General features: G+C 34.1%; 1 protein-coding gene across 1 annotated transcript in view; it reads left to right on the top strand.

Annotated features, from left to right (window-relative positions):
* The window catches only part of LOC145672189 (LIM domain transcription factor LMO4), a 565,777-nt gene that overhangs the window by 1,799 nt on the left and 549,241 nt on the right, over nt 1-14,737 (top strand). The gene's annotated exons all lie outside the window — the stretch shown is intronic.

Raw genomic sequence — 14,737 nt, 5'->3', positions numbered from 1 at the left:
TATATCTTGTTTAGTTATTCTTACATCATTAGAGTATCTTCCTCAAGAATTCATTTCATTCAGGATCTTCTAACAATTTCTATGACTAACACCTCTGCAGACGTTGGCCTATTCTGCTCATGTAATGTTTTTATCATATCTCCTAATATTTATGTATATCACTGTATACACTAGCGCAGTGGTTCTCAATCTTTTTTGATTCACGGCATACTTTATTGAACATGCAGGACATCGGACTTGCAGGACACTTGTTTGATGTTTTTATTATAAATAAAAATAAGTGTTATAGTAGTGAAAGCAATTCGTTTTTATAATGACTCTATACAACACTGAGCATCGTTGCTACCACTGGAGGTGTTGACTGATACGGTCTGTCTCGACTTTAATTAATTATTATTAAATTCTTCATTGTTTTTAAATTCTAAAATTTAGCGACATATCTTAGGGGACTGTGTGACACACCAGTGTGTCGCGACACATTGGTTGAGAACTACTGTCAGTGGCGTATTTAGGGGGAGGGCTTCCGGGCTTAAGCCCACCCCGAAATCTTACTTACTATAGTCAAGTATATGAAATATCTTGCAGAATTTTCACATTTTCAGGCAAAGCCCCCCCGAAAGTTAGCAAAGCCTCTCCCGAAACACAATCCTAAATACGCCACTGACTACTGTACTAGCAAATCCATAAAAAGGGTCATTTGAACAAGGTAAATTGCCTCCGTAGCAATTAATGTAGGTTAGAGATAACAAAGATTTGCATTAAATCAGAATAAAACAGTGCACTGTTTTATTCATAGGTCGATTAAAAAGTAGCCTTTCGGGGGCGGTTGTCCCCACCGCGCTCCCTTGAATCCACCAGTGTTTGTATAAAAGGCATTACTCCTCTAAGATACTCTTATTTTGAGAACGAAAGGATTTAAATAAATATCGCGCGAGTTAGAATAAAATCTTTTTCGAAAACGGCGTAAGTGTTCGTCGAAAAAAATAGCAAAAATAAAAAAAATAAAAACGTAAAATAAATTTTTAAAAAAAGGTAAAAGTGCTATATTATACTCTAATTACAACTAGTATGTGTGTCACATGCTTTCACTCAATATACCATTGTTATGGATATATAAGTTATGTTACTGTCAGAAAAAATAAATAACATTAGATACCATCTAATACTTAACCCTGGAATATATACCCAATTTCTGCACCTTGAAATAAATAACTGGGATACTGGAGAACCCCAACTACTTACTTCATATTTTGTGACTGTATTTAGGAGAAATTCCTTTATTTCAATATTAACATGATGTTTGATTTAGCCTAGTAATCTGCCAGATTTCTTGGGAGGGGACAGAAATGACTACTTGGGGGGCAATGACAAACATCAAGGAACAGGACAAAACTCCTTTTTAATTCATTATTTATAGAATCACAGTAGTTCCTTTTTACCTTACATTCTTAATGCTTGTATTTTGAACATATATTTATCTAAACAAATAGCAAAAAAATGTGCCCTGATCACCCCGTAGCTTTGGTCTATCTCTAGAGTTTATTTCTGTTCGCAGTTAACATTAAATACCTTGATACTATTCTTTAGAAATGCATTTGGTACCACACCTTTAATACTTCTTATAGTGCAGTAATAGGATATATACTCGAGTTTGAAATTCTTAGAATGAGGAAAGGCAAAATCATATATTTCGAACATCTAACAAGAAACATACCATTTTACACAGAAATGAGTGAAATCCGCTAAACCGAATTTAATTTGGTAAGTAACATTGATACAATATCGTATCTACTTTTGTTGCAATTTAATAATTATCTACAACATGCTGTTTCGGAAAGAGAATAATAATAATAATAATAATAATAATAATAATAATAATAATAATAATAATAATAATAATATAATTTAGGGCGGGAGCTGCCCGCTCTAGCCCCTCCCTGGCAATGTTCTTGGATTGTTAGCAAAGTACAATTGCTGACACTAGTTATGTAGACTGTTATTTTAAATAGAAGTGTAAATATGGAATATCCATATATTCTGCACTGAATTTCGGTAGATTGAAGGTTGTCCTTATCAACTTCATTAAGGTCTTCAAAATTGACCCAGTTACTGTGATGGATCTAGCCTGGGGTCGGGGGCTAGGCCCCCAAGTTCTTTGAGTTACAAGAAATATTGATTCAATTATTTATACATTTTAGAAAGTTTATAGTAAGCTCACGGGTAAGTGTCTATCATAGTCTGGGTTTTGACTGGCTCTCCAGTTTTTACTTTCTGGATCTGTCACTGCCCAGTCACCTACTTTAGCTACAATATTTTGTATATCATCTCCAAAATCACTGGCATTTATGCCTAAGATAAATGTAGTAGTTTTTTTTTTTTTTAAAAAGAAGTAAATAAAAGTTACAGAATTTGTAATAACAAGGACACAGCAATATACGTATAAATGGATTGCCAGGTTACCTCAAGATATATCTTGAAAATAGAACAAAAATCAATTCAACAAAAGCATGTCAGCACGTTAGTAGATTGTTACATCAACTAAGAATACAACAAAGCACATCATACCAGAATGTGCAGTGTGCCATATGTAGATATACACACACACAAAAAAAAAAAAAAAAAAAAAAATGGGTGTCACAGCATCCCAGTACATATTTCAGGGTTGGCAGAGTATTAATTATTATTGGAAACGAACACTTTACTTTTAGCGCCATAAAAATTTTCTCTCGATTTTCCCGGATACTACGCATGATAATTTATCCTCATGCATGTCATTTTCTTCAGCTCTATGTGATGTATCTGTGGGCAATATCATCATTAAATAAAAATTAAAAAAATAAGGTTTAATAATTCATCATAGCCTTATATTAGCCATAGAGTACTCTTTATCTGCGTTTTGGCTAATAACACATTGAAATGTTTGATGAGGGTATATTTTAATAGATGCCGTGGCTATCGTATATATATATTTTAATGTTTTGCAAGTAATTTGTTTTTCTCTTACCGTCTCACACAGTGGCGGATCTAGAAGTCAAAAACTAAGGGGGGCAGCTAGAAACCATATTATGATAGATATATCATGAATTTATTATAAAATTTCAAAAATATATAAATAATAACTTCAATTATATTTGTCACTCCCCCCTGACACCAGGGTAGATCCGCCACTGTTTGCAAGAACTACACATGAGGATTTACGCTCAACTAAATCATTGACTTGTATAGTTCAATGAGATCTTATCGATTGGTGTGTCTCATTTTTTACATCTCTTTTTCCGGTTAATCGCTAATAAGTACGGTTAGAATTGTCTTATATACACGAGTTCGATTGATAGCATACATTGAATTTCACTAATATTTTCAGTAGTAATTTTATCTTGTTTGATTACTGTCGTTTACTAGTAAGTTATTAACTGTTTAATTGTTTATGTAACCTGTCCTCCTGTAAAATTACTATAAAAGTCTGATAGACCAACCAAAATACACATTTCAGAACATTAAATTTCAGTACCGATGAAAACACGGAACCTTCTGTGTAGAAAACTAAAAAAATGGGAACAAAAAGAAGTAATATAATAAGAACTAAATACTAATCTAAGTATTTTGTTTTCTAAGTATTTTGAGTATTTGCTTATTTCTTAGAATGAGTAAAGAATCAGACGGGATCTAGGACGCAGGTTGCGCCAATGAGATTGCTTGAAGAGGGTGGGGCCACATTTTTTTAAAAATTGAAAATGGTACAGCCGAACTGGAAAATGGTAAATTTGGGTGGAGGAAGGTGAATTTCGGGAGAAACTTGTGACTTTTGGGGGAAGAATTGTAATATTGTAGAGGGCATTGAGCAAGAGGATGAGCATAGGGCACCCCCACCTGAAATGAACAAATATTTACCTAAATTCAAATTATATTACAACAACTGATTACTTGAAAACGAACATTATAGTGTAACTACATAAGTTCACCGCAACAAAAAAGTAATTGATTTTGTAATAGTTCATAACAAGGCTGAATCATGTCTTAATTAGAGCTTTGATTACGTTTATAATTTGGCACATTAAAATCAAGTAACTAAATAAAAAGAAATGAAAGAAAGTGTATTAGTATATTTTGATAAACTAAGAAAAACGCTGTCAAGAAATTCAAAGCAAATATGGCAAACCGATTTTAATAATAATGCTGTAAAAAGAGAGAACATACATTGTCATGACTGAAACTTGTGGTATTACAGTCTATTAATTACTATGTCTGGTCAGACGGCTTTAGTTGTATGATGTGCTATAATCAGTATGTCCATTCCCGTCGCCGTTATTGTTGGCTTTCTATAGAAACCATATTACCTTCTAAATTTACGCAAATTCTTGATTAGCTGCATCATACCAGAACGTATGGCTTTTTACATGAAAAAATGCAAAGACGTTCTATCTCAATACTCATCGAAGGAACTAACAACAATTGCTTCAATACACACACTATGAGATGTAACATAAAATACCAAAATCAAAATTTCTTTCGCATCTTATATATATATATATATATATATATATATATATATATATATACAGGGCGCAAAATTTCCAAGTCAGACGCATTCGTCAATCCAAAAATGATGGTCGCCAGTATCTCACGTACAAATTATGAGAGGTTTGACCAAAAAAAAAAAAAAAAAAAAAAAAAAAAAAAAAAAAAAAAAAAAAAAACAGAAGAAGATTCCATGTCCGTTGTGGAGACTCACACTCCATGTTTTTTTTTCACTCAGTGACAATTATTTTTGTGCGAAACAAACTGTGCAGCCCTGTGAGTTTAGGCAGAAACCATCTCTACTGAACACAGGTCGCTAGCTCTAAATTTTTAGTCGCCAATGGCGACCGGAAATTTTGCGCCCTGTATATATATAGTTTTACTTGAATACAGCATCGTAGCTGTTTTAACAATAATTTTATGGTGAAAATCCAGCGTGCGGTTCTGCTTTTCGTACATCATCATAACTTGAAAGAGTTAAAATATGAAAATAGTTATCATATAGAAATATATTTTATTAATTTGTGATAAAGCATGGATCATTTAAGTAGGTTTTCTTTAATTTAAAATATAAAAATTAAAAAAAAAAGAAAGAAACGGAAAGACGTGCGGTATTTCACGCAAGGACTAGATGAAGAGAATAAGTAGTAAGTTTTACTATTACGGACAAATTCGTCTTTCATTGATTTTATCAAATCTTGGTTATAAATACACGCTGCGTTTTAGAACAACATAGCTAATCAAAATTATCGTTCATTGATTTTAGCAAGTCCTTGTTATAAATACACGTTGCATTTAGGAACAACATAGCTAATCAAAGTTATTCGTTATTGATTTAAACGAACCTTTGTTATAAATACACGTTGCATTTAGAACATAGCCAATCAACAGTCATCATTTATTTCCTTATGGTTCAGATTAACATTTGTTAGGTTTGGTCCATGTTCTTGTTCGTAATTATTGTTCTAAATAACAATTAGTATAATTTAAATAAAAAAAATAAAAATTGTAGGAAGTAAGCCAGGTAGTATCTAGACATTGCTACTAACTTGTAAGTAAATTAATAACTGTTTTCAAATCTTTTCTTGTAAACCATAAATTTGGGTGCGCAGTTGATGTCATAATTGTTGGGCATCCAAATAGCCTATGTTTACATTATACGAAAGGTCAAGAAAATAATTAGAATTTCACATAGTATATTTTTGTAGATACTGTCTTAGTTTTTACGGTTTACGTTATTTACAAAAATAATTAAATAAATAAAGTTTGGGGCGAACTTAGCGAAGAGTCTTAATATTAATAATGTGTGTTACTCTTTCGGCAATATATCATCGCTTTCATCAGAGAATATCAGATGAACGCAATGCTATGTTTCCGAAACTAAGTGCTTTGATCAGATCATATTTTCACTTAAATTATGCGTAGTTCCAAAGCTAGAATAGTATTCAGCAATTAGCTTTTTTTCTTTGGCAAACGAACAATTAGCAAATGAAGGCGTACCTCCATGTCAAATTTGGTCAAAAACCTTGGATGAGCTCAGTCTTCATTGTGGATTATATCTATTCTGTGGTCAGGTGGATAATTCGCAGGGTTGTCAATCGTCCGGTATTTTACCGGACAGTTCGGTATTTAACCTCCTTGTCCGGTACGACCTCAAAACCAGACGTTAAATGTCTGCTAATTTTTTCCTCATACTAGTCCTATTCTCTGTTGTATTCAGATTATTTCGGAGTGACGAAGGGAATCGTTTGTCGATGAACATGGTTAAACCATTGCTCATAATTCGCTTTGATATCGACCTCTCGTGCGCGGACTTACTCTCGTGCACGGACTTACTCTCGTGCACGAAAATTTACTAAACTTATCAAAACTGCTAAAAGTCAACAAAAATACATTTTCAAGAGCTCAGTTAGCCCTGCTTCATCCTCAGCTACATCTTCCAATTAAATAATGAATCCAGATTCAGTAAAAGTATAAGACATTACCAGCCCCTGCTATGCTGGTAAGACTTATTTTTCAAGTATATTTTGTGCATGCCATAATTATATTTTTTTGTGTTTTAAATACGATGTATTATTGATGGTACAAAAATTACATGTACTGACTGAGCCAAAACTGAAATAAGTTTAGTAAGTGCTTCAGAAGTAACTAAATTAAGAGTATACGCACTCCAGGAGGGTGTCCGGTATTTATTTCCATTTTCAAAAGTTGACTATCTTAATAATACACATTGTCCCAGTTTCGATTCTGGGTACTGGTGCTTGCCTAGGATATAAATCCAAATAAAGAAAGTTCGGATTCCATTTTAATCATTGTAGGTTCTGTTTTATACAATATTCACCGGTATTATTTTTAAAAATGTAATCAATATATCAATAAATTATGGATAAATCGGTCGCAGTTCTCTTTGACTTCTCAGTCGGTTAATTTAACGGTTATACAAAAAGGTTGCTGACAAAATAAACGCACGTAAAATCGTACTTTTCAAAAGCCATAAAATCACAGGATGTTATAGGAAATAGGCTAAGCTATCTCGTTGTTCAATAGTTTATGAAAAAGAATTTTCGTAATTATTCAAATTAGGAGACTTTCCGCTAAACACAGTCTAGGATTTGATTCACAATGAACGTTGCTATTACTCTTAACAAGGGCCGGATTAAGGGGGGGGCTTAGAGGGGCTATAGCCCCGGGGCCCCAGGTGGATAAGGGCCTCCATTCTGGTCAAAATCTCAACTAGCAATCTAAAAGAAATCATGAAGATACAATCATCATAAAATATAATACGACCAAAAATATGAAACATATTCCCTTGCCTTTCCTATTGTGCTTTCAGAGAAATATATTAGGTGAAGTCAGCAGAGGTCACATATTTGTTGTAGCTCCGGGCGTCCAGATGGGTTAATCCAGCCCTGCTCTTAACTAAATTCAGTGATTATGGTTTGCGAAACTACAGAATTAAGCTTTACAGGAGCAAAAACTCGTAATAGTTAAAAAGTTGTTAAACAACGATATTTTCTGCAATTTTATTGCTGCATAGTATTCTATGGAAGTTAAAGGGATTTGTTAAATTTTAACGTTCAACGTTAAATTTTTATAGGATTTTTTAAAATATTTTTAACGCGTGCAAAAATAGAGTATTTAAATTTAATGTAACAGCTATTTTCTAACTACTACTATTTATTACTGCTATTAGCTATTTTAGCTAATTTACCTAAAATGGTTAATAGCTAATTTCCAAGTACTAAAAATAGCACTTTCAGAACAGCTGTTATTTGGAAAGCTATGATTCCAAGAACTTGTTGATTCTTTACTAGTCATACGGTTTGTAAATATGTTCCTGAACAATGAACAAAGTCACGTAAACCCTCGCTATTGTAGATTATAAAATTTCATAATTAGATGCTAAAAAAAATTACATTCTTAAAAAGTGTAATATTATCTTTATTGTCCCCAGTATCTTCTTTTTTTTTAAAAAAAAAAAGTAAGAGGTGTTAAAATTCGGTCTAATTCCAATGAGCATGCTATAATATGTCTCAATAAGATTATGGCATACCACTGTCAGAATTTCTGTCATCATGCCATTGTTAATTTTAGTAAGTGTGCAACATTATTTATAATATTAAAATAAGTGTAATTTACATTAAAATAATAGTTACGATGAGTAATAGTTACGATAAAACTTTATTATTTGAAAATCAACTTATTGCTAATCCATTGCTTTGATTTAACAATGATAGAATGGCTGAAAATTTGTTAGTGATTCGCTGTAATTTTACTGAATTCCTTACAAAAAATTTACCTTAAAAGTGCTTTATACCTTTCTTCACTTTATTCAAGATATTTCAGAGATCAGAAAATAATATTAATATTTCTTGCTTAATTTTGTTGGGATTTGTATATTTATTGAGTTCTATTAAGTAAATCAAACAATGTTTTTGAGCTAGCTATCGCCTCGCAAAGTTCGTCACCTAAATCAGTGAAGTCATAACTGTTTTGAAGACGTATTTTGACAATAGAAAACAACATATCAAGAACTCAAAATTATTTCATTAATATGTTCTGAGTATTATCATAGATAACCAGATTTGCAATAATTGCAAATTTGGAGCGAAGTAATTGACCTTTATTGATTAATCATAGAGTATTTTAATTCATCAACTGTTTTTGTAAACAAACACCATATGCAAATAATTGAATTTGACACATCAAGGAAAAGCATTATAGTTTTTAAAAAATGTGTACGCAAAACAAAACGAAAAGGGCTTCGCCCTATTTCTAGTGCTGAAAATTTCCATTATTTACAATGAGAATTCGCGCGCCAAATGTTTTTTTTTTCAATGTTAATTCTATGGGCTTTCCGTTTTCAGGTGATTATTCCTCAATAGTATGTCCGATCGAGACATGTGACTCCTTACGACACTCAGCGCGCGCTGTCGAATCACCATGTCAAATTTGGTTAAGTCTTCATCCCGGTGAAATTAAAATACCGCTAATTTTACAGTAATTATGTGATATCTTCAAATAGATTAAAGATAATTGAAATATGGAACAAGAGCGCCCTAGACAATATTATTTTGCGTGAGGTACCGTTATCACAAGTCAGCTAGTGGCTTTCCGTTTTCAGCTGTTTAAAAACGCGAAATTAAATGCCGATTTTCAAAATGGCTCGAAATCGAAAGCAGATAAGTGAGTCGTGATAACGGTTTCTCATGTAAAATAATATTGTCTAGGGCGCTCTTGTTCCACATTTCGACTATCCTTTATCTATTTGAAGATATCACATAATTACTGTAAAATTAGCGGTATTTTAATTTCGCCGGGATGAAGACTCTTAAGAATGGTTCAAGCATCTCTGAGGAGTATCTGGACAATCGAATGCATAAGTTGAGTAAAGAGAAGCTTCGCTTTGAAAAAATTGTGTTCGCAGAACAATACAAGAAGTGCTTCGACCCATTTCTAATACTGAAAATTCTGTTTTCCATTGTTTACAATGAGAATTTGCGCGTCAAATGCTTTTGCAAGGTTAAGTCTATGGTCATCCCGTTTGTGGATGATTATTCCTCAGTAGTTTTTCGATCGGGACATGGACCCATTACGACACTCAGCGCGCGCTCTCAAACGACCACGTCAAATTTGGTGAAGCATTGTTTCAGGCATCTCGAAGGTGTATCCGGACAAACGAACGCCAGAATCTCGTAAACAGGAGCTTAGCTTCAATTAAGGAGAGAAATATTTGCCCTCCCATCTTTTTACAAAATGCAACCAGAAGAACTAGTTATATATCCTTAGGATGTGCAGAGCTCGCTTTATCTTCAAACTTAACTTCAAACTGCAAATGAACCTTGAGTTGTTTAGTAAGCATGCGAAATGTTTTTGTGCTCAGACGTTTGGTCCTCATGTTATGGGCCGTCGAATTTCGAGTTTGACTTCGGGGGACTTCATCAACATTTCACGGGAGGGGGGAGGGAGAAATCACTAAATATGAAATTTCATTAACTTCACTACCTTGTTTGCAGTCTTGGGAAGTAACGTAACGAAAGTAACGTGTTACTTTTTAAGTAACGTTTTCTGGTAACGCGTTACTTTTTAAGTAACGTTTCCTAGTGACGCGTTACATTTTTACCAAAGTAACTGTAACGGTAACGCGTTACAGATTTTTAAGTAACGTACCTAGTTTGCGTTACATTTTGGATGAGTAACTATACAATATATGTATATTTTTCGGAAACAGAAATGTTTCTTTCCTGTAAGTAAATTTCTCAGAATGGAACAATGGAGCATGAACTACATATGTCAGTGACCAACAGTCAATCACCGACCCACAGAGAAACAGACAAGATCTTAGTGCCTTTGCTGTTTTTGGAAAATGAGTACAGCCTAGAGACCTGCACGGGCCGAATTTTTCGGCCCGAGCCCAATCCAGCTCGAATGTACCTAGGCCCAGCCCAGCCCGGCTCGAAATGTGTTGGATATTTTCGGGCCGACCCGGCCCGATAAGTTTTTTTAAATTATTGGCCCAAGCCCGGCCCGGGCCCGATAAATTTTAAAAGTTTCATTTTGTAACACTTTTCACGGGCACACTTCTTCAACCTTTGCCTTTATTCTAATTATCGTTTAACGAAAGTCAATAATTATTAAAGAATTGCAATTAATCGGCCCCAGCCCTGCCCGACCTGAAGAGAAATCAGTGTCGGCCCGCCCAAGCCCGGCCCGGCCCAAAGAAATAACAGAGTCGGCCCGCGGGCCGGGCCGGCTTCGGGTCGAACCCGGCCCGTGCAGGTCTCTAGTACAGCCTCAGGGAAATTACATGTACTGATTGCAAGCCCCTGGAAGATTTTGTCATAGATTTTGACCGCTCCAAATCAATACATTCGCTGAGTGAACTACGTACGATTCCAATGGTAGTTTATTTTACTTTGATTGGTGTGGTTTTTATAAAGATGGAGAACGAAAATATTTACAGTTCGAACATTTGAAAGAATACTTTTTCTCAAAAGCTAAGGATGATGGTGGACTGAATTTAAGAGTATTGTCTGAAGTATCCCGGCGGGAAATATTTATCAACAGCTAGAATACCAAAATTAACGATATACAGTAAGGGTTTAATATGAATAAACTGTGTTCTGATGAGCGAGCCTACTTTATTATTAGAAAATAGTTCCTTGATGGTATGTAATATTGGAATTCTTTCAGATCAGATTGCGTATTCAACACAGAGAAAAATCTGTTCTCCGGACAGCGGTATATTGTATTCTCCGGACAGCGGATTATACGGTATCCTCTTGCTTACTATAGAAATCAGTACGTAGTATACGTTATCCGTATGCTACATAGGCACTGCCCTTAGATGTTACATCATGCCGTTGCAGGATGTCTGACATCTAACAGTTTTCCGTATATCACATGCATATACTTATGTTACCTTCGTCAGCTATATGTTATACGTCCATTTGTGTGTGATATCCTGACCGCCTACATTGTTTCATACGGAAAGTACGTATATATGGAACACTTATACAGAAAGTATTATAAAACATGTGTTTTTAGTTATACGTCTGTCCAAAAACTGCAGGAATTACGCATGTAACCTATCATTTAAGTAACCACCTACATTTTTTTTTCACAATGTAGAGTCCCTTGATTATAGAGTTTGGAACAACTAGCTTTAAAAATCATGTATCGATTTAGACTTACTGGCAAGTTTTGATTCACCTCAGTTCATGTGTTCTCATTTTATTAGTTGTAGTGTAATGCTTCTCTATATTCTGTATTTTTAATTTTACAAATAATAATAAGCAGCCATTTTTTCTAACGCAGTACGGCATTTTAGTCAGTATTACATTATATGAAAATGTTCATATATCTGTCAAGTAAGAATTTGTTCTTACATATACATAAAGCTATTCAGAATGTGCAATATTGCGTTTATAAAGTCAGCGAAGCACATCAAATTTCCAATAAAATAACTGTCGCATATAGCAGCGCTATTATCAATCTACAGTTCTAAATATTTACGATAATTGGGGGAAATCAGAATGTGCAATAATAATAATAATAATAATAATAATAATAATAATAATAATAATAGTGGTAGTAGTAGTAAGGAAAAATAAAGTAACAAGAATATATATATATATATATATATATATATATATATATATATATATATATATATATATATATATATATATATATATATATATATATATATATTTACATAATCAGTTTCGAACCTAAATGTAACGCGTTACTTTCGAAGAGGGTAACAGTTACTTTTTTGGGGCAAGTAACGCGTTACATTTTAAGAAAAAGTAAAATAACTTGTAACGCGTTACATATTTACAAGTAACTTACCCAACACTGCTTGTTTGTCAGTATGGATAGGGATCCTAGATTTTCAGACTAAAAAACGGGACACCCAATGAAAATTCACACAAAAAGCCGGGACATTCTATGAAAATTTACTTCAGTGATGGTCAAATGACGGCCCACGAATAAAAATGAATAATGTATGATTTGCTTCCTTTTTTAGTTCCAGGGGTAACCGGAAATATGTAGCTAGCCGTAATGGTAAATCATTGAATCGAGAGTCCATTTCTAGGTGTGACAATATTTTCTGAACTTTTTGGTTATCAAGTTCATTCTGCAAGATAAGATCATTTGATACAGGGCCGATTTTTAAAAAGATAAAAATTTCGGTGGTAGAGCGTACACCTCTCGTGCTTGGGGTCCCTGGTTCGATCCCAGCTCGTGCCGTGTGGCCTTTATGATGGACAAACATCGTGCTCGTGGGTTTTCTCGGGGTTCTCCCGTTTCGTCCCACTTTCTTCAATCCACCATTTCATTTATTTCTCATAAGCACCGTCTCCTTTAGCCTAACCGGCATAATCGTGGGACGTAAAACATCAAGATTTACTTTGTGTGTATCGGATAAAACAGACAGTAATGAGACAAAATTTGGTATTTAGATAATAATGTAATCTGTAGCTAAGTGTACTACTTTACAACAACCATAATATTTCCATTAGAATAGAAACAATACTAATACCGTTTATTGCCTCCGTATCATCTGAATAGCATAGGGCGCGAAATTTCCAGTCGCTAGTTTGCCATTAGCGATCAAATATTTTATTATTTGGTGATAGATATTTGCTCTTACTTTCTTTGCCTTCGAATTGTGAAGAAGAAATGGCGTACAAACTCTATGATCCGGCTACCGGATTCAGACTTGAAATTTCGTGTTCTAATTTAGCGTATATAGGCTCAAATCTTAAGTTTCTAAATGTACTGTAATAGTTTTCGGTGAAATTAGAATTCCTGGTAAATGTACAGTCGTACAGTTGTATAAATTACGATACAGCGTTACATGATAAGTGTGATTTTGATATTACAATACTCGTTTACCACCAACATCTCTCTGAAGCCGTGTCGCAGGTTTTACGACTCATAAATTAACATTTACCGATCAGCTGAGGTGACATGTTGAGAAGGCTGTCTCCTATTCCTGGATATCTGCCTGCTTTTGGACACAGAGCGAGTGACCTCAGAGTGCGGTGGTATTCGATAAACGGAAGAGAAAGAGACTATTAAGACTATTAGGGTATCTGCTTTTGCCAAAAATTACATTATTAGAAGAAGGAACTTCACATTTCGTATTTACCTTCAGAAACTGTTAACTGAAGGAGATCTTTTTGAAAGTTGGAATAATCTTCGTCAAAGAATTAGAGAAAACATAGTGGCATGGTAGAGCTGTATACTTGCTCAACTGATCATCGATTGCGTGGTTAAAACAAGCAAAAAGAAAGGAAAGAAACATTTATAAAAATACTTCGAACAAAGAGTGTTTCATTATAGAAGGACAAATTGTTTGCAGCACAAAGATTTGTAAGTTGCCATTTCATTATATACTACCGTCCCTGTATGTATGTATGTATGCATGATTTTTTGGGCGCAATCTTAGAAGACAAATCCCCTAGATTTAGCGACTTTTCCCCCCAATTTTGCAACACTAAAGGTTTATGTAACAGTTGTACTTAACCTAGCTCTTTAGTTAAAATTTGGAAGGTAAACAGACTAAAAAGAGTAGGGTTTTGTGGATTTCTGAAACTTTGTAATTAGTTTGTTCTCTATCAAGAGTCTACTAAAAGTACTCTGTTCTCTGCAATCATTCCTAAACTTTAATTTTCGAGCGATAATAACCCCATATGTAGTATTTAATTGTTGCTATGAATTTTCACAAGTAAGTATTAATCCTGTTGTACTGGTTGAACCAAGGGTTTTAAGTTATTAGTGAATTTAACCATATTTGCATACGATACCGCCCTCCTGTTCTTCTCCAAGACTGCATTGAAATTTCCCATTACAATTACGCATACATCCCCTCTTTTCCCTGTCTATAATTTCTCCTATTTTCTTATAACTTTCCGCTACTTCAGTTGTGTACCAAGCGGTGGGTCATTGAATAAAGAGTTAAGAAAAAGATTCATAAAATGTTTAGTGTGGAGTATTGTACATATACTCTATGGCAGTGTCGAATTTTCCACCAGATCCAGCCGTAGGGACGCGTGTTGGACTAAAATTGAATAAGAAAGACGAAGAAATTGCAAAAGTTGAATAATAACGATGATAAACATGTGATTAGTCAGTGTATTCCTCTAAATACTCAGTTCATTTAACGAGTCTATTAGTGATTGAAGTGGAGTGGAATTTTAACATATTT

Source organism: Thermobia domestica, chromosome 2 (genome assembly GCF_964235325.1).
Source record: "Thermobia domestica chromosome 2, izTheDome1.hap1.1, whole genome shotgun sequence".
In the NCBI taxonomy this organism is placed as follows: Eukaryota; Metazoa; Arthropoda; class Insecta; order Zygentoma; family Lepismatidae; genus Thermobia; species Thermobia domestica.
Note: the sequence above shows the minus strand (reverse complement) of the source record. Positions and strands in the feature narration are given on the sequence as shown.